This window comes from Eptatretus burgeri, chromosome 2 (genome assembly GCF_056783735.1).
Source record: "Eptatretus burgeri isolate ZD-2024b chromosome 2, Ebu_testis_v1, whole genome shotgun sequence".
In the NCBI taxonomy this organism is placed as follows: domain Eukaryota; kingdom Metazoa; phylum Chordata; class Myxini; order Myxiniformes; family Myxinidae; genus Eptatretus; species Eptatretus burgeri.
This window is the reverse complement of record NC_140962.1, coordinates 40110869-40130887: the sequence shown is the minus strand read 5'-3', so window position 1 is coordinate 40130887 and position 20019 is coordinate 40110869. Positions and strand designations below refer to the sequence as shown.

The window sequence follows — 20019 nt, the reverse complement described above, 5'->3', positions numbered from 1 at the left end:
GCTTATGGTGGCTAATTGCTGATATATTCTGCGGTGATCGACTGCACATGTATTCCTTACTGCACATGTATTCCTTTTGTGTCTGTAGAGATGGCTTCAATCAAGTGAAATAAAGCCTTATACTCTGAAGGTTTTTTCTCTCGCATTCACTTCAATTTATTTCATTTGATCCCTTCGGCTGCCTCAACCGACTATAGACAAGATCTACAAGCCGGAGAGGTTCGATGCGGACCCCAACGCTACTGACTCGGAAATGAAGTGGTCCCATTGGTACCGCTCCTTCTCACACAATCTGACCATCATTGAAGAGGGAGCCGACAAACTGGCCGCACTTGCAAACCATGTCTCACCAAGTATATTCAGGCTCTTCTCGGAGTGTGACACCTATGACGCAGCGATCGACGTGCTGCGGGCGCTCTACGTGAAGCGCAAGAACGAGGTATACACAAGACATCTTCTCAACACACGCAGGAAAGAAGCCGGTGAGACAATCGATCAGTACCTGCAAGCTCTGAGGCAGTTGGGCAAAGACTGCAATTTCCGGGCTGTAACCGCCGAGGAACATTGAGATGAAGCGACCCGAGAGGCTTTCATCCAGGGGCTCAGGTCAGCCCCCATTCGGCAACGCTTACTGGAAAAAGCACAACCCAATCTTGAAACGGTAGCTGACCAGGCCCGAGCTATGGACGCGGCACAGCAGCAATCTGAATCATATGGGACACCGGTGTTGCTAATGAACGCTGCTACGGCGGAAACTCAAAGAACTCCCCGGGATACCTCCGATACTGAGGATAGAGATAAACCTGAGGAATCGGACACCCAGACCTCGTCAAACTCCTCGGCAACTACTTCGGTTGGTAAATGTTTCTTCTGTGGGTATAAAAGACACCCCTGTATCAAATGCCCCGCCAGGGATGCCACATGCATGAACTGTGACAAGAAAGGGCATTATGCCAGGGTATGCAAATCTACTCTTAGAAGAAATAAACCCACTTCTGCGGCTCTCTACTCACAAAAGAAAGTAACAGCAGCTTCACCGGGGAATCTATCCAAAGTTATCATCAACGTACGAATTAACGGGCATATGGCTGAGGCGCTGATCGATACCGGTAGCTCTGAAAGTTTCGTCAACAGCTCACTCGCGAAAGGCAGGAAATGGAAGACCCACCCGACAGACAATACGGTATGCATGGCCTCCACATCACTACAGTCCAGTGTACGAGGGTACTGCAATGTTGAGTTGGACGTAAAAGGCTACACGTATTGGGATGTAAGGGTACTGGTGCTTCGAGATTTATGCGCAGATGTAATTTTGGGTCATAATGTCCTCAAGCAGCACACGAGCGTCGAAATACCCTTTGGAGGAAACAAACCTCGTCTAATTCTAAATGCTCTGACCACCGCAGAGGTATCGTCCCCCCTGCTGTTTGCTAACTTGTCGCCGGACTGTAAACCGATAGCGATCAAATCGCGACGATATACCACTGCCGATATGAACTTCATCACTTCTGAGACCAAGCGATTATTGGAAGAAGGTATTATAGAACCGAGCGATTCGCCATGGCGCGCGCAGGTATTGGTGACCACCAACCAGAACCATAATAAACGAATGCTTGTCGATTACTCTCAAACGGTCAATCGCTTCACCCACCTTGATGCCTACCCTTTGCCGCACATAGACGAGATGGTCGAACGCGTGGCCAACTACAAAATATTCAGCACCATCGATTTGCAAAGTGCCTATCATCAAATTCCCATTCGAGAGGAAGACAAACCTTACACCGCGTTCGAGGCAGGTAGACGCCTCTATCAATTTAAGAGGATCCCGTTCGGTGTCACCAATGGAGTAGCTTGCTTCCAACGACTTATGGACGACATCTTGTCGGATGAAAACCTCAAAGACACTTTTGTTTACGTGGACAATGTCACGGTGTGCGGTAAAGATCAGGGGGAACATGATACAAATCTGGACAGATTCTTGAGCATTGCTAGAAAATATAATCTGACTCTCAACGACGACAAATGCGTATTCTCGGCAAAGTCAATTGATCTTCTCGGCGACACAATCGCCGACGGCACGATTAAGCCCGATCCTGAACGATTGCGTCCGCTCCTGAGCTACCCCCACCTCATGGCCTGCAGACATTGCGTCAGGTGATTGGGATGTTCGCTTACTAAGCCAGATGGATTCCCCAATACTCTGAGAAAATACATCCCCTGGTGCATTGCAAAAACTTCCCGCCAGATGCCGCTGTTGTAAAAGCTTTCCACAGCCTCAAAGATGATATCAGTAATTCCGTGGTATTATCGATCGACAGCACGGTGCCGTTCGTGGTGGAAACGGATGCTTCTGATCATGCGATCGCCGCGACGCTCAATCAGTCCGGACGACCCGTCGCGTTCTTCTCGAGAACTCTCTCTAGAAGCGAGCAGAGACACTCGGCGATAGAGAAGGAAGCGTACGCTATTGTCGAAGTCCTACGTAAATGGAGACATTATTTACTGGGCAAGCACTTCACACTCGTCACGGACCAGCGATCCGTTGCCTTCATGTTTGATGGGAAAAATAACGGGAAAATTAAGAACGAGAAAATAATGAGATGGCGGATAGATCTATCTTGTTATAGTTACGACATTGTTTATCGGCCCGGGAGGGAAAACCCTGCTGCAGACACCTTCTCTCGGGTCTGCTGTTCGGCGACATCCGGTCGGGCGTTGCAAGACCTTCATGTGTCTCTGTGCCACCCAGGGGTAACCAGAATGGCACATTTTGTGCGCAGACAAAACCTTCCCTATTCTATCGGAGATATTAAACAAATGAGTGCTTCATGCCCTGTTTGTGCTGAACTAAAACCCAGATTCTATGGCGCCGCTCCTGGCAGGTTGATCAAGGCCACTTCACCCTTCGAGAGACTAAATATCGACTTCAAAGGGCCCCTGCCGACTGAGACAGACAACAGATACATAATCACTGTTGTTGATGAATACTCAAGGTTCCCATTTGCATTCCCGTGCTCGGATATGAGCTCGGGCACTGTCGTGAAATGTCTCTCTGACCTCTTTGCCATGTTTGGGAAACCTTCGTACATACATTCAGACAGAGGACCGAGTTTCATGTCGGCCGGGCTAAAACAGTTCCTATTTGAGCACGGCATAGCAACTAGTCGAACGACGGGTTACAACCCACAGGGTAATGGGCAGGTGGAACGGTATAATGGAGTCATTTGGAAAGCCGTAACCCTGGCGCTGAGATCGAGAGGACTGGGGCCCGAGCGGTGGGAGGTTACCCTTCCCAATGCCCTGAATTCCATACGCTCTTCGCTCTGTACGTCCATCACCAACGACGATATACTGGCGGCCAATCGGTGCCCAACTGGCTAACCTATCCAGGAACAGTGTTCATGAAGCGCCCGGTATGACAAAGCAAGTATGAACCAATGGTGGAGAAGGTCGAACTCATCGATGCTAATCCTGAGTATGCTCATGTTAGACTTCCTGATGGCAGGGAGACCACTGTGTCGGTTCACCATCTGGCTCCCGCAGGTACTCCTCCATCTGGTACTCCTCCCTCTGGCATTCCCTCCCCAGGTGTTTCCCCCTCAGGAACTCCTCCACCCGAGAATGGTGGCGACGGAGCTACCGCATTCCACCCGAGAGCGATCGAGGAGTCATCCCCGGCACGAATCGAGGATACCCAAGAGGATCGGAAGCCTCCCTCAAGTGAAACCACCATTTACTCCCGGAGAGGTTGACGGATAAAACCCCCTTGACGACTCGATCTGAAAAGGGGATTATCGGCATCCCTCGATGGCACCTTACCATGCTTCTATAACTCAAAATAATCCTCACTGCTTGAAATGTATGCTTCTGTAGTTTAAATAGTTCACACTGCTTGAAATGTATGCTCCTATAGCTTTGAAGTAATCATGGTGCGTTAGTTGGGCCTCCAGTTACATTTTAAAGATGGGGAGAATGTGATGAAATAAAGGATGAAGTGACGCGCGATCACGGTCGCGCGGCTCGCACACGGGACAGATAAAACCGAGATGTCGCGCGGTCGGTGGGATTGTCCCTGGGGCAATGTCATTTACGGGGGTGGTTCACTTGGTGCTCGTTGAATGGTGAGAATTGAGAGTATACCGGACTCCGTGCTTATGCTGGCTAATTGCTGATATATTTTGCGGTGATCGACTGCACATGTATTCCTTACTGCACATGTATTCCTTTTGTGTCTGTAGAGACGGCTTCAATCAAGTGAAATAAAGCCTTACACTCCGAAGGTTTTTTCTCTTGCATTCACTTCACCATCTCTGAGGAACAGTTCCTCGCCTATGACGTCATAGGTCACGTGGTTTAGCAGCCATGATATTGGATTTACCCTGAAAACTTTTAACATCTCCAGAACAACTGTACAGATCAAGGGGAAACTTCACACACACGTTCCCCAAGCCTTGGGATAGCTGGGTGTTCATAAATAATTTGATAGGTCATGTGGTTTGGCAGACATATTGGATTGAAGGAAAATATATTTTTAACTCTCGAACATCAATTGATGTGAAACTTCAAAATTACAAACGAGTCATGATGGGGAATACGTTTCAGATTTCAACCTGATCGGACGCATGGTTTGGCAGCCAGAATTATTTCATTTTTTGAATCTGGGATATTTTTGATTTACTTATTAATTTTTTGAATAAGACCCACTTGGCTGTACCTGGATGGGTTTGAGGGGAAGAGCAGCAGCTGAAATCTGAGTCCTGTCCAAGTTCCTTCTGATGTCTTCATCTTTCCTTTTTGCTTGTTCAGGTTCCTCCTGGGGACTCCAATGCAATACCTGTTTTATTTGGTCTTCCAATTGATTTGAATTTTATTTTTTTTTAATCCCATTCTGAATTAAATTGAATAAAGAGGACGTATTGGGCCAGATGTCTGCTCAAAGTGGGGTTGTATCAAAGTGGGATATCTTGGTACCCGGTCATCATTGCCAGTAGTTATAAAGTGGCCGTTCTAATGTTAAGAAGATACATCAAAAACCGTTCAACGGAGGAAATCGTACCCACAATCTAGGTTTTCTTCAGTGAACCAATCACATTCGTCCATTAATTGGGCCTGGCAAGTCACACTGTTTTGGAAAAGAGATCATTTAATTCATCTTCAAATGCCTTTAAATTGCCAAAGCAATATCGATGACATTTGATTTGGGAATGGTTGATTTTCATGTGCAGCCTGTGGGTGCTGCTTGCATCATTTAATGGGAGCGCACCTGTGCCGCTGATGCAGTGCCCTCTGTTTCCAGTACACTGGGACCCATTTTGCCAACCTCAGAACGATGACAGGCTGAATTAACCCACGTGGTGTTAATTCAACGGTAACAGGGGCTCAAACTCAAGACCCTAAGATCTTAAGCCAGCCACCTTAACCGTTAAGCCAACACCAGGCTTAAACTGGAGTAGATAAAGCATCAGCAAGATGGGCCAACTGCTCACCCACCCATGTCGAATTCATTCTTCCTACACACCTTGCTCGGAGTGACAAGGTGAAAACCGTGCAATTTGTCAGGATTGAAAGAGATGTTAGAGAGAGGAGCAACATGTCTGTAGCTGAGTGACCAGGACAGAATCCAAACTGGTCAGGCAGGATTACTTCCTCGACCACAAATATGCATCGAATGGCAAGACATGTCGGTGAAGTCGAATCACCTTTCAATGATCAAGCTTGAGGTTCATGACGGAATTGACAACAAACTTGATCTTCACATGGTATTCCATAATCAGCAGAAGTACACCAAACTCCTTCTTGGAGTTCAATGTCTTGGGGTACCTGACACCAATACACTTTTATATTCGATACTTTAATGTCCTTGGATGCAAGCCATCGAGACCTGGAAAAAATGGACGAAATCAACAGGTTGTTCCAGACTTGGAGTTTTGTTTTACTCTCAAAAGCACAACTTCATCGATGTGCTCATCTTCTCCACCAAAGCCAAGTTTTCTCCCTTATGAAGGTTTGAGTGAATGTGATGTTGGAAATTCTTCACCGAGCCTCCATTTGTACACAACAACAATGCAATGCAGACAGCAAAGAAAACACTTCTTGGTACGTTTCATGGTTTATTGAGTAAGTTGATGACAAGTTTTATGCGAAATGTGAACTGGTCCGACGGTCATCTGCCGGTGGCGTGAGATGACCTGAGTCTTCTGATGGGGTGGGCCGGCTTGATGGAGGGTGAGCTGGTCAGATGGTTGTCTGAGGGCATGATGGTTTTCTCATGTGGGTGGTCACTGTTCTGATGAGTTGCGGGCGTGAGCCATAAGTTGTTTTATGGGTGTCGCCAGTTCCAACGTCTGTCATGTGAACATGAGCAGGTGTAAAGGTTGTCTGCTTGACGTGGACATGGCTGACAATTGTCTGGTGTCCATGGAGAAGGGTGCTGGTTGTCCCATTGGCATGGACAGCCTTGGAATATTTTGGATGCGAGCCTGCCTCAGGATCGGCTCTTGTTCTCCAGGAACCTGACTGCATGAACGATTGCACGTTAGTCGGCACTTGGCTTGCATCAAATTGTGTGTCCGAGAGACAAAGCACACAGAAATGAAATAAACTCCTCATTTAAAATCATTAAACTGTGCAGTCTGAAATGTTCATGTTGAACAATCGATGATTGAAAAAAAAAAACATAATCAAATCACATGAAGTGTTTCTTTCACTCACACAATTTGCTGCTGCATTTCAAGATATAACGTCCACAGTGTAGTTTGCAAAAACGCTCTCGATCCTCCATTTATCTCCCGTTTGACTATTTTACATATCCGTCAAGATTCTGTCCGAGCAATCGTGTGAAACTCAAAAAAAAATTCTCTGGGATCGAGTCACGTCTTCACTTATTTTTTTTTGTATACCTTGTCGAGACTCGTATGAGAGCTAACACACAATGCACCGCAAGTGGGGGGCGGGGAGGAGTGGGAAGAACAAAACAGTGGGGAACAGCGACATTCAGAGATCTGTGGAAGGGAGAGGGATTGGGCGGGGAACACGGGGTATACAAGATGGACACTACAGGGACTTTCAAGAAGGAAAGCAGGGAATTTGAAGGAGGTGGGTTTGTGGTGAATTAACGGGGGTAGAAAGGATCGAGGTTTTGGATGGGGGACGATAGGTGGTGGTGAACAGCTGTTTTGAAGGCCTGGAGGGAAGAATGGGATTGAACAGAATGAGGGAGTTTATTCCAAAGGCAGGAAAAAGGAGGAATGAAAGAGTGAAGGTGAGCAGTGCTTCATGATTTTGGAAGTTTTACCAGAAGGGGTAGCTGGTGGACCTTGAGAAACCTGTAGAAATATTGGAGGACAGATCACAGTCAGAGCAAGCGAGGCGAGGCCAGAGAGGAGACGGTCGAAGACAAAAAGACCACCGACCTGTCTGCGGTGAGAGACCCAAACACTCAGCCTCATCACGGGAGATACCAATGATCCTAAATGCCTTGGTGTCCTCAGCAAAGAAGCCGAGAAAGGTGAGAGGCGGGAGCACCAGCCCAGAGAGGAAAGCAGTACTTCATCAGGCTGCAGATGAAAGCTTTGTACGTGGACAGGAGCTCAGGTGTGCTGAGGAAGGACCTTGCATGACGGAGGATTCACAGCTGGCGATGGCATTTGGAGGCCAGCTTGGAAATATGGCTTCCCCAGGAAAGATCATGGCAGACAGTGAGACCCACGAGTCAGAATGAGAGGACTGCTTCCACAGGATTGTTGAGAAAGTAGATGGGGTGGGGGGGGGCTCCAGATGGTCCTTTTGGAGAGACATTGTGAGAATGTGAGATTTGTCATGATTGAAAGACATGTTCGAAGTGTTGGACCAGCTTGTGATTTTATCCAGATCTGCATAGAGTGAGGAGGCTGCTGCTTGCTGAACTGAGGGAAGACAGATGGTATGGCGGAGGGTGGATTCATCAGCAAGGAGATGAAGAGGATTTTCCAGAGTCAGAGAGATCATTGATGAAAATCAGAAAAAGAACAGGGCCCAGAAGACTATCTTGAGGAACTCCCGTCTGGACTGTGAGCTTAAGTTGATGAGATGTTGATTTAGAGGGGATGAGAGAATTCCATTAAGGGCCACACGTTGACTGACAGGAGAGGAAGTCTGCAAGCTGTGAGTGGAGATGTCCTTGGATACCATAGGAAGAGTTTGGTGAGCAGGACAGTGCCAGACCACATCGAAGACACACGATATGTTGAGGGAGATGGCTCTGATTTCATGTCTGGCATTGAGTACCTCCATCCATTGTTGCGAAAGCAGGAGCAGCATATCCAGGGAAGAGTGACCTGGTCTAAACCAAAATTGATGATCGGAAATCAAGCCATTGGAGAAGAGGAAGCATTTAATGTCTGAAGCGTTGATGGAGTCCATAACATTGCTGATGATTGGGAGAAGGCTGATTTCCAAGCAGATGGCAGATGGCCTTGAGCAAATGAGAGGCTGAATAGAACAGAGAGAGGGTGAGCAAAAGCAGAGGAGCAGGTTTTTTGGACACGTGGGCTGATGCCGTCTGGATCGGTTGCAGAATCTGAGTTGAGGTTTGACAGCAAAATCTCTGTCTTGTGAGGAGAAAAGGACACAGAGTTGTTTGTTTGGACAGAGAAGGACGAAAGATGTTGTTTACTGGCTCTCCGATGGGTAGTGTCAGGGCAGTTTTGGCCACCTCGAGAGAGAAATAACTTTTCGTTCAGTTGAAGCTGTTTATTCAGGAACAAATAAAAGACAAGTTTGTGCATAAGTTACCTTAGCCTGGAGCGATGGCGCATGCAAAAACTTAAACTTCACATGGAGTATCACGAGTATATGTGTGATCTCACCAGGGCATGGTTTTTTCCTCAAATGAAATCAACTGAAGAAAGAGAGGCCTTTTGAAGAAGCAACAGATGCAACTTTGAAAGGTTAAAATCACAAACACGGGATGAGAAACGGTGTCTTATCGGTGCTTGCTCCAGATTGTCCGGGTGAGGGGAGGAAAGAGAATGTGATTTCTTGCCCTGGCCATCTGGGCCAGCAAATCAGAGATAAAGCTTTTCAAGGTTTTTACTCGTCCTAAGGAATGTGTGCAATGCCTCCCTACCAGCTTTCCAAACAAATACTTATTAAATTATTTCTTTAAGCATTAACTAAAGCCAATTGGCATTTTACCTCATGATATATTCAATTAAGAATTCAGTTTCCCACAGTAGACAAACTTGTTCTGAGCTTTGTGGAGGGAATTGAGATTGCCTTCACTTGGATTTGCCTTCCATGAGGCAAATGCAAGTTGTTTCAGGACAATTGCCCCACCACAAGCTTCAGTGTACCATGGGCAGGAGGAAGGATATGACAACTGAAGATGAGATGGGATAAATCTGTGAGAGCGAGAGCGCGAGAGAGCGAGAGAGCGAGAGAGCGAGAGAGCGAGAGAGAAAATTCCTTTGAAATAATTCCCAAGATGAGTTGATGTCAGAGAGAGCAGAGATGGGAGACGAGTGTAGAAGTTTGATGGCTGCTTGAAGTCCTTGCCAGTCGGCCTGATTGAAATGCCAGACTCGACGGTGCTGAGGTGGTTCTCTCACAACAGCGAGAGAATCGACTTTGACAAGCATGTGGTCAGAAGAACCGATTGGAGTGAAGGAAGAACTTCAGATATTCTCAGGGAAATTGGTCAAATTCAGGTCCAGAAGAGATGGAGTACCGTTGGTTGAGATCCGGGTTGGGAAGTTGACTGATTGAGTCAGTCCCAATGAGTCACACAAGTCTTTTGCTGAAGTGCCATGGCAGGTGAGAGAGCGACCCACACCCAGCCAACTGGCATGATGACAATTGAAGTCACCAAATATGGGGAAGAAAGAATTGGGATGAGAAGATAGAAGTTGGTCCATGTTTTTGGACAGTGAGGTGAAACTGGAGTCATTACAGTTTGGTGGACGGTATAACACACGTGTAAACATGAGGTGGGAGTGGAGGGAAGCCGCAGCCAGATGTGTTCCTGGGGGTGTGGGAGAGTGAGGGCTCAGGTGCATCAAAGCCCACTTTTTTGCGAAAGTTTGAAAAACATAATGGCAACAGGACAGATGTGTTCGAATACATGAAAAAACATCTTTTTTTTCCGAATTTTCGGTCATCATCTTGGGGGTCCACATCGGGGTCAAAGTTCAGGCATGCAGCTCCTGCGCATTTTTCAGAATAAGTGTTATTTTTCAATGTATAGTGATCAAAACTTTTGTCTGGTGGTGAAATAATTCTGATATATCAATGTACTGCTCCTTTGGTGATGTTTGTAACACGGTTGGCTTGTAATTTGTTGGCACAGTTTCCTGTAAAATGGTATTTTTTCCCGGAAATTGTTTTATCGGAGAATTTGACACATGGCAGATCATGAATGTAAAAGTTTGGACGATTTGGACAGTTTGGACGATTTGGACAGTTTGGACTTTAAAAGTTTGGACAAAGGAACTTGGACTATTGCCTGCGCGCTTTGGTACAGACTTCGGAAAGCCTCACTTCCCCAAGGACATTCACTTGACATCTTCCCTATCTGACTTTGTCTCGGTTGATTCTTGGTTTGTGTTCCAAGAACTTGAACTGGACGATTCATTCTTAACTTATTAAGTGAGTGAGTGAGCAACACTTCCAGCCTATGTGGATTCAAAATCTAAAACCAAAGCACTCGACGCAACGAATGATGCGGCTAAACGTCTAAGAAAACTCAGAACGGACTCTCTCGGTGCAACGAAGTCTGAAGAACACTTTCAGAATGTGCAACAAGTCACTGAGAATGACAGGAAAGATAATCTGAATCTCTGGAAACGCTTGAAACTTGATCATTAATGATATTCTTTGAGTACCTTGATATGAATACACATAATTCTGGGTAATAAAGCCGTGAATTTGACAGAACCGAGGCATTTGTTCCTATTTTGTTGTTTTTTTTCTGGGAAAATCACCAGTTTCCCGCTTCTTCGGCAAATTTCCCAGAGTATTTGATTGGCCCCATATCACTGGAACATCATCAATGGAGGTGACATCATCTGACATCGATATGTCAGAATTATTTCACCACCAGATACAAGTTTTGATCACTATACAGTGAAAAATAACACTTTCTGAAAAATGCGCAGGAGCTGTGTGCCTGAACTTTGACCCCGATGTGGACCCCCAAGATGATGACCGAAAATTCTGAAAAAAATGAGAAATGTTTTTTCATGTATTCGAACACATCTGTCCTATCGACGTTATGTTTTTCAAACTTTCGCAAAAAAGGGGGCGTTCGATGCACCCTATTCAAAACTGTCCTTTCGGAGAGACAGAGTGAAAGTGTGACTGTGATATTAACAGTGAAATAAAGAATTGTGGAGACCAAATACTTTTGTCAATTTCAACTTATTGGAGAAAAATGCGAGTTATTTGAAAAAAAAAGTACAAGAGTGCCAATATTTTTGGTCACAACGACAAGTAAATGTGGGACTTGACACAAGTTGAAGACTGAAGTTATACTCTGGTGACTTGAGACTCAACTTGAGATTTACTCTCAAAAATCTGCAACTTGATTTGAGACTTGTCCTCAAAGACTCAAGATCCCCTCGAGGGAAGGAACAGCCAATACTTTCCAAGATCCCCTCTGGCAAAGAAACAACTGATACCCACCAGATCACCATGAGGGAATGAATCAACACCCACGAACACTGCCTCCAGGGAACAAACAGCCAACATGCAACAGATCCCAGCAGATCCAGGGGAGAAGTTATGATGGAGTTGGATGACCAAAATTTACTTGTGGTTGCAGTGAATAAAAAAAAAAGCATGAATGATTGTTTGGATGCACTTTTACTGGATGTTTGTTTTTTAAGGATGTGCATTTAACTTTGTGATGCATCATGTGGAAATCAATCCGTTGTGAAATATTCCCATATTGATGGTGATGCTCCAAATTACTGCAATTTAATAGACAGTTAATGATAAAGTGTTTTTAGATGTAAACTTGTCAGAATTTGATTGTTTTTGTAACTACTTTTCCTCATGGGTGAAGTGGAGCTCACAGCTGACACATGCTATGAGGTGGTCAGTCATCACCTCTGTCTCTGCCCCATCAGTCAGTCAGTCATTGCCTCTGGCTCTGCCCCAGTCAGTCATTGCCTCTGGCTCTGCCCCATCAGTCAGTCATCACCTCTGTCTCTGCCCCATCAGTCAGTCAGTCATTACCTCTGGCTCTGCCCCATCAGTCAGTCATTGCCTCTGGCTCTGCCCCATCAGTCAGTCATTGCCTCTGGCTCTGCCCCATCAGTCGGTCATCGCCTCTGCTCCAGTCAGTCATCGCCTCTGCCTTTGTCTCTGCCCCATCAGTCAGTCATCGCCTCTGTCTCTGCTGCATCAGTCATTGCCTCTGTCTCTGCCCCATCAGTCAGTCAGTCATCGCCTCTGGCTCTGCCCCATCAGTTAGTCAGTCCTTGCTTCTGCCCCATCAGTCAGTCATCGCTTCTGGCTCTGCCCCATCAGGCAGTCATTGCCTCTGGATCTGCCCCATCAGTCAGTCAGTCATTGCCTCTGCTCTGCACCATCAGTCAGTCATAGCCTCTGGCTCTGCCCCATCAGTCAGTCATCGCCTCTGTCTCTGCCCCATCAGTCAGTCATCGCCTCTGTCTCTGCCCCATCAGTCAGTCAATCATCACCTCTGTCTCTGTCCCATCAGTCAGTCATCGAGCCTCTGACTGATGGGGCAGAGACAGTCAGTCATCACCTCTGGCTCTGCCCCATCAGTCAGTCAGTCATCACCTCTGGCTCTGCCCCATCAGTTAGTCAGTCCTTGCCTCTGCCCCATCAGTCAGTCATCGCTTCTGGCTCTGCCCCATCAGGCAGTCATTGCCTCTGGATCTGCCCCATCAGTCAGTCAGTCATTGCCTCTGCTCTGCTCCATCAGTCAGTCATAGCCTCTGGCTCTGCCCCATCAGTCAGTCATCGCCTCTGGCTCTGCCCCATCAGTCAGTCAATCATCACCTCTGTCTCTGCCCCATCAGTCAGTCATCGAGCCTCTGTCTCTGCCCCATCAGTCAGTCAGTCATCGCCTCTGTCTCTGCCCCATCAGTCAGTCAATCATCACCTCTGTCTCTGCCCCATCAGTCAGTCAGTCATCGCCTCTGTCTCTGCCCCATCAGTCAGTCAGTCATCACCACTGACTCTGTCCCGACAGTCATCGCAAATTAAAGAGGAAGGGAAGGACTGAAACGTTCTTCACCCAATTTGGAAATGCATCCCAACCTGATCGAGGCCTTTCAACCAAGGATACACACATTCAATATTCATGATACTTGATTCTTTCATGTTTCAAACATCGATAAATGACTAAAATTGGCTGAAAACAGTTCAAGAGAATTAAAGTACAGTACAGTAGGAGGAAAATAATTAACATCACCAAACTGCTTGGACAGGCCTCAATGGTTTATCACGAACCACTCACTCCATTTCAAGATACCGTTCGTAATCCAACACGATCTTCCACCAACACCACAGAATAAATAAATAAATATGAACCCTCACACTTCGGACACAAACAGATTTTCCCCCAACAGGACTCACTCACCTCATTGAAGACTTTCACATGTTGTTTTCTTCCCTTGATCGTGTTTCACGTCTTTCCGAGAATTTTTTTTTTTTTACAAATCCGTTCATTTGTTTCAGTGAAGTTTATTGTTTTATTTGATACACTTGGATCTTTCTCCGTTCTTCAGGTCAATTTCAGGTTTAAATCGGTTTTTGTCTTGAAAACGAAACCTCCTCATGACCGAGGGAGAAGCCAGCCCCGCTGAAAAGAACAATGAGGGTACACCACGTTCCACAATAATTCCACAATCTTCCTTTTTGGGAAACAAAGTCGAGAACACAATGAACACATTAGAAATGGGGAAAGCACAACAGCAGGATGGAGGAACAAAAGAGGGAGAGAGGAAGAATTGGTGGAGAGAATGATGAGAACAAACAACACAGGAGGTGACACACAACAGACTTGAAGTGATATTATAAAGCTCAAACTTCAGAAGGAGAGTTCTGCAAAATGGGTTCAAACAGAGATGGAACAAAAACCATGAAATTTGGTTGCAAGGAGAGGAGAGAAAACAATAATCTGCAAAGGGGTGTACTTGGGCAGGGTGAATGGGGGTAGAAAAGATCATGAGTACAGTGTTGTGTATTTATAGTTGAAGTGTGTTGACATCAATCCTGGGAGGTGGGGATCAGTCATATGGAGGGCTGCCTGGTTATTAGGTTTCTGCTTGGTTGATGTTTACTGTTTAAGCATTTCAATGACAATGAACACGGCAATCGTAGAGTGTATAGTCTCGACTCGCGCGTTCACTCTGAACACAAATACCATCATCAACCGAACATGCCACCATTACAGCCCACTGCTATTATGACCCATCTTCCTGTATCATCCATGCACCCCATTATGTTACTTCGTTTCTTGGCATGGGTTAGGAACGTCATAAATTTAATTATTCACTCAGATCGGGTCAGAGATCAGATATATGAAGTTTCAGCTTTTTCAGATAATAATTTCAATTCAACCAATGATGGTTGGAACACTCCCCATCACCCGATTTTCCCCATGGGGAGTTGATTGCAGATGACAACTTTCAATTTTTTTCGTGAAGCGGTTTTAGAGAAAAAGATGCCCAAATTTTTACCTTTAATCCAACATGAGTGACATACCATGTGACTTATGACGTCGGAATTAGCAATAAAAATAAAACTCCAATGTTTAAAGTTTGGCATCGATCGGCCAAGCGGCTGCAGAGAAAAACATTTTTAAGAGAAAACATATGGATGTGGACACACGCACGCACACGCACACACACTGCGCACACACAAACGCACGTGCACACACACACACACACACACACGTACACACACACACACACACCATGCACACACAAACGCACGTGCACACACACACACACACACACACGCATGCACGCATGCACACACACACGCACACAAAGCAATAGTCTCCCATCCCATTCGGGGGGAAATATTTTGTGAATTTGAAGCTAAAATACTCACAATTTCAATAAAATCACGCGTTTTCGCTTCAATTTAGTGATGCACAACAAAAAGTTGAATCGGGCAATTCTTTTGTTTGGTGAAAAAAGTTTGTTTTAGGCCAATTTGAAACATTTTTGCGTTTACAAATCCTTTCTGTGAAATACAGCGTTTTGTGAATCTGAAGCGAAAATACCCACTATTTCAATAAAATCACGCGTTTTCACTTCAGAATAGTGATACAGAACAAAAAGTTGAGTCGGGGAATGCTTTTGTTTGGTGAAAAAAAGCTTGTTTTAGGCCAATTTGAGACATTTTTGCGTTCACAAGTCCTTTCTGTGAAATGCAGCGTTTTGTGAATTTGAAGCGAAAATACTCACTATTTCAATAAAATCACGCGTTTTCGCTTCAGTCTAGTGATGCAGAACAAAAAGTTGAAGAGGGTAATTCATTTGTTTGGTGAAAAAAGCTTGTTTGAGGCCAATTTGAAACATTTTTGCATTTACAAGTCCTTTCTGTGAAATACAGCGTTTTGTGAATCTGAAGCTAAAATACCCACTATTTCATTAAAATCATGCGTTTTCGCTTCAGAATAGTGATAGAAACAAAAAGATGAGTCGGGGAATGCCTCTGTTTGGTGAAAAAGCTTGTTTTAGGCCAATCTCAGACATTTTTGCATTTACAAGTCCCTTCTGTGAAATGCAGCGTTTTGCGAATTTGAAGCTAAAATACTCACTATTTCAAGAATAGCATGCGTTTTTCCCTTCAGAAGAGTGATGCAGAACAAAAAGTTGAGTCGGACAATGCTTTTGTTTGTTTTAAAAAGCTTGTTTTAGGCCAATTTGAGACATTTTTGTGTTTACAAGTCCTTTCGGTGAGATGCAGCCTTTTGCGAATTTGAAGCTAAAATACCCAGTATTCCAATAAAATCACGCGTTTTCACTTCAGAATAGTGATACAGAACATAAAGTTGAGTCGGGGAATGCCTCTGTTTGGTGAAAAAAGCTTGTTTTAGGCAAATCTCAGACATTTTTGCATTTACAAGTCCCTTCTGTGAAATGCAGCGTTTTGCGAATTTGAAGCTAAAATACTCACTATTTCAAGAATAGCATGCGTTTTCCCCTTCACAAGAGTGATGCAGAACAAAAAGTTGAGTCGGACAATGCTTTTGTTTGTTTTAAAAAGCTTGTTTTAGGGTAATTTGAGCATTTTTGTGAATTTAAAGCTGAACTACTCACGATTTCAATGAAATCACGCGTTTTCGCTTCAGAATAGTGATGCAGAACAAGAGGTTGAGTCGGACATTGCTTTTGTTTGGTGAAAAAAAATCTTGTTTTTGGCCAATTTGAGACATTTTTGCATTTACAAGTCCTTTTTGTGAAATGCAGCGTTTTGCGAATTTGAAGCGAAAATACTCATATCACTATTTCAATAAAAGCACGCGTTTTCGCTTCAGAATAGTGATGCAGAACAAAAAGTTGAGTCGGACAATATTTTTGTTTGGTGAAAAACTTGTTGCAGGTCAATTTGAGACATTTTTGCTTTTTTTTGTCCTTCCTGTGAAATGCAGTGTTTTGCGAATTTGAAGCTAAAATACTCTCTATTTCAAGAAAATCACGAGATTCGCTTCAGAATCGTGATGCAGAACAAAAAGTTGAGTTGGGGAATGCTTTTGTTTGGTGCAAAAAGCTTGTTTTAGTCCAATTTGAGACATTTTTGCGTTTACAAGTCCTTTCTGTGAGATGCATCGTTTCGCGAATTTGAAGATAAAATACTCACTATTTCAATAAAATCATGCGTTTTCGCTTCAGTATAGTGATGCAGAACAAAAAGTTGAATCGGGCAATTCTTTTGTTTGGTGAGAAAAGCTTGTGTTTGGGTAATTTGAGCATTTTTGCGAATTTGAAGCGAAAATACTCACTATTTCAAGAAAAGCACGCATTTTCGCTTCAGAATCGTGATGCAGCACAATAAGTTGAGTCGGGCAATGCTTTTGTTTGGAGAAAAAAAGCTTGTTTTCGGCCAATTTGAGACATTTTTGCGTTTACAAGTCCTTTTTGTGAAATGCAGATTTTCGCGAATTTGAAGCTAAAATACCCACTATTTCAATAAAATCACGCGTTTTCGCTTCAGAATAGTGATGTAGAACAAAAAGTTGAGTCAGGCAAATCTTGTGTTTGGAGAAAAAAAGTTTGTTTTCGGCCAATTTGAGATATTTTTGCGTTTACACGTCCTTTCTGTGAAATGCAGTGTTTTTGCTAATTTGAAGCTAAAATACTCACGATTTCAAGAAAATCACACGTTTTCGCTTCAGAATAGTGATGCAGAACAAAAAGTTGAATCGGGCAATTCTTTTGTTTGGTGAAAAAAGCTTGTTTTAGGCCAATTTGAAACATTTTTGTGTTTACAAGTCCTTTCGGTGAAATGCAGCGTTTTGCGAATTTGAAGCTAAAATACTCACTATTTCAAGAAAAGCACGCATTTTCGCTTCAGAATAGTGATGCAGAACAAAAACTTGAGTTGGCAATTCTTTTGTTTGATGAAAAAAGCTTGTTTTAGTCCAATTTGCGACATTTTTGCGTTTACAAGTCCTTTATGTGAAATGCAGCGTTTTGTGAATCTGAAACTAAAATACTCAATATTTCAATAAAATGACACGTTTTCGCTTCAGTATCGTGATGCAGATCAAAAAAGTTGAGTCGGGCAATTCTTTTGTTTAGAGAAAAAAAGCTTGTTTTTGGCAAATTTGAGACATTTTTGTGTTTCCAAGTCCTTTCGGTGAGATGCAGCATTTTGCGAATTTGAAGCTAAAATACCCACTATTTCAATTAAATCACGCATTTTCACTTCAGAATAGTGATACAGAACAAAAAGGTGAGTCGGACAATGCTTTTATTTCGTGAAAAAGCTTGTTTTAGGCCAATTTGAAACATTTTTGCGTTTACATGACTTTTCTGTGAAATGCAGCATTTTGCAAATTTGAAGCTAAAATACTCACAATTTCAATAAAATCACGCGTTTTCGCTTCAGTTTAGTGATGCACAACAAAAAGTTGAATCGAGCAATTAATTTGTTTGGTGAAAAAAGCTTGTTTTCGGCCAATTTGAAACATTTTTGCATTTACAAGTCCTTTTTGTGAAATACAGCTTTTTGTGAATGTGAAGGCAAAATACCCACTATTTCAATAACATCACGCGTTTTCGCTTCAGAATAGTGATACAGAACTAAAACTTGAGTTGGGGAATGCTTCTGTTTGGTGAAAAAAGCTTATTTTAGGCCAATTTCAGACATTTTTGCTTATACAAGTCCCTTCTGTGAAATGCAGCGTTTTGCGAATTTGAAGCTAAAATACTCACTATTTCAATAATAACACGCGTTGTTCCTTCACAAGAGTGATGCAGAACAAAAAGTTGATTCGGTCAATGCTTTTGTTTGTTTTAAAAAGCTTGTTTTCGGGTAAGTTGAGCATTTTTGCGAATTTGAAGCTAAACTACTCACTATTTCAATGTAATCTCATGTTTTCGCTTCAGAATTGTGATGCAGAACAAGCAGTTGAGTCGGACAATGCTTTTGTTTGGTGAAAAAAAATCTTGGTTTTGGCCAATTTGAGACATATTTGTGTTTCCAAGTCCTTTCTGTGAAATGCAGCGTTTTGCGAATTTGAAGCTAAAATACTCACTATTTCAATAAAAGCGCACGTTTTCGCTTCAGAATAGCGATAAAGAGAAAAAAGTTGATTTGGTGAATGCTTTTGTTTGGGGAAAAAAGCTTGTTTTATGCCAATTTGAAACATTTTTGTGTTTACAAGTCCTTTCGCTGAAATGCAGCGTTTTTGCGAATTTGAAGCTGAAATACTCATTATTTCAAGAAAAGTACGTGTTTTCGCTTCAGTATAGTGATGCAGAACAAAAAGTTGAGTTGGCAATGCTTTTGTTTGATGAAAAAAGCTTTTTTAGTCCAATTTGAGACATTTTTGCGTTTACAAGTCCTTTATGTGAAATGCAGCGTTTTGTGAATCTGAAGCTAAAATACTCAATATTTCAATAAAATCACGCGTTTTCGCTTCGGAATCGTGATGCAGAACAGGTTGAGTTGGGCAATTCTTTTGTTTGGAGAAAAAAAGCTTGTTTTCGGCCAATTTGAGACATTTTTGTGTTTACAAGTCCTTTCGGTGAGATGCAGCATTTTGTGAATCTGAAGCTAAAATACTCAATATTTCAATAAAATAATGCGTTTTCGCTTCAGAATAGTGATAGAAACAAAAAGATGAGTCGGGGAATGCCTCTGTTTGGTGAAAAAAGCTTGTTTTAGGCCAATCTCAGACATTTTTGCATTTACAAGTCCCTTCTGTGAAATGCAGCGTTTTGCGAATTTGAAGCTAAAATACTCACTATTTCAAGAATAGCATGCGTTTTTCCCTTCAGAAGAGTGATGCAGAACAAAAAGTTGAGTCGGACAATGCTTTTGTTTGTTTTAAAAAGCTTGTTTTAGGCCAATTTGAGACATTTTTGTGTTTACAAGTCCTTTCGGTGAGATGCAGCCTTTTGCGAATTTGAAGCTAAAATACCCAGTATTTCAATAAAATCACGCGTTTTCACTTCAGAATAGTGATACAGAACATAAAATTGAGTCGGGGAATGCCTCTGTTTGGTGAAAAAAGCTTGTTTTAGGCCAATCTCAGACATTTTTGCATTTACAAGTCCCTTCTGTGAAATGCAGCGTTTTGCGAATTTGAAGCTAAAATACTCACTATTTCAAGAATAGCATGCGTTTTACCCTTCACAAGAGTGATGCAGAACAAAAAGTTGAGTGGGACAACGCTTTTGTTTGTTTCAAAAAGCTTGTTTTAGGGTAATTTGAGCATTTTTGTGAATTTAAAGCTGAACTACTCACGATTTCAATGAAATCACGCGTTTTCGCTTCAGAATAGTGATGCAGAACAAGAAGTTGAGTCGGACATTGCTTTTGTGTGGT

General features: G+C 43.3%; 1 protein-coding gene across 2 annotated transcripts in view; it reads right to left on the bottom strand.

Annotated features, from left to right (window-relative positions):
• LOC147031871 (uncharacterized) overlaps positions 1-13799 on the bottom strand; it is a 65219-nt gene extending 51420 nt beyond the window's left edge. Inside the window, exons 1-2 of one of the 2 annotated variants that reach the window (XR_015054723.1) lie at positions 13589-13799; positions 6091-6516 (exon numbers count right to left, since the gene is read on the bottom strand). The gene's annotated coding sequence lies outside the window, so the exon portion shown is untranslated. Of the gene's footprint in view, positions 1-6090; positions 6517-13588 lie in introns of those variants that run through there. The other variant, XM_085868398.1, reaches the window with a different exon arrangement.
• Positions 13800-20019: the final 6220 nt, after the last annotated feature.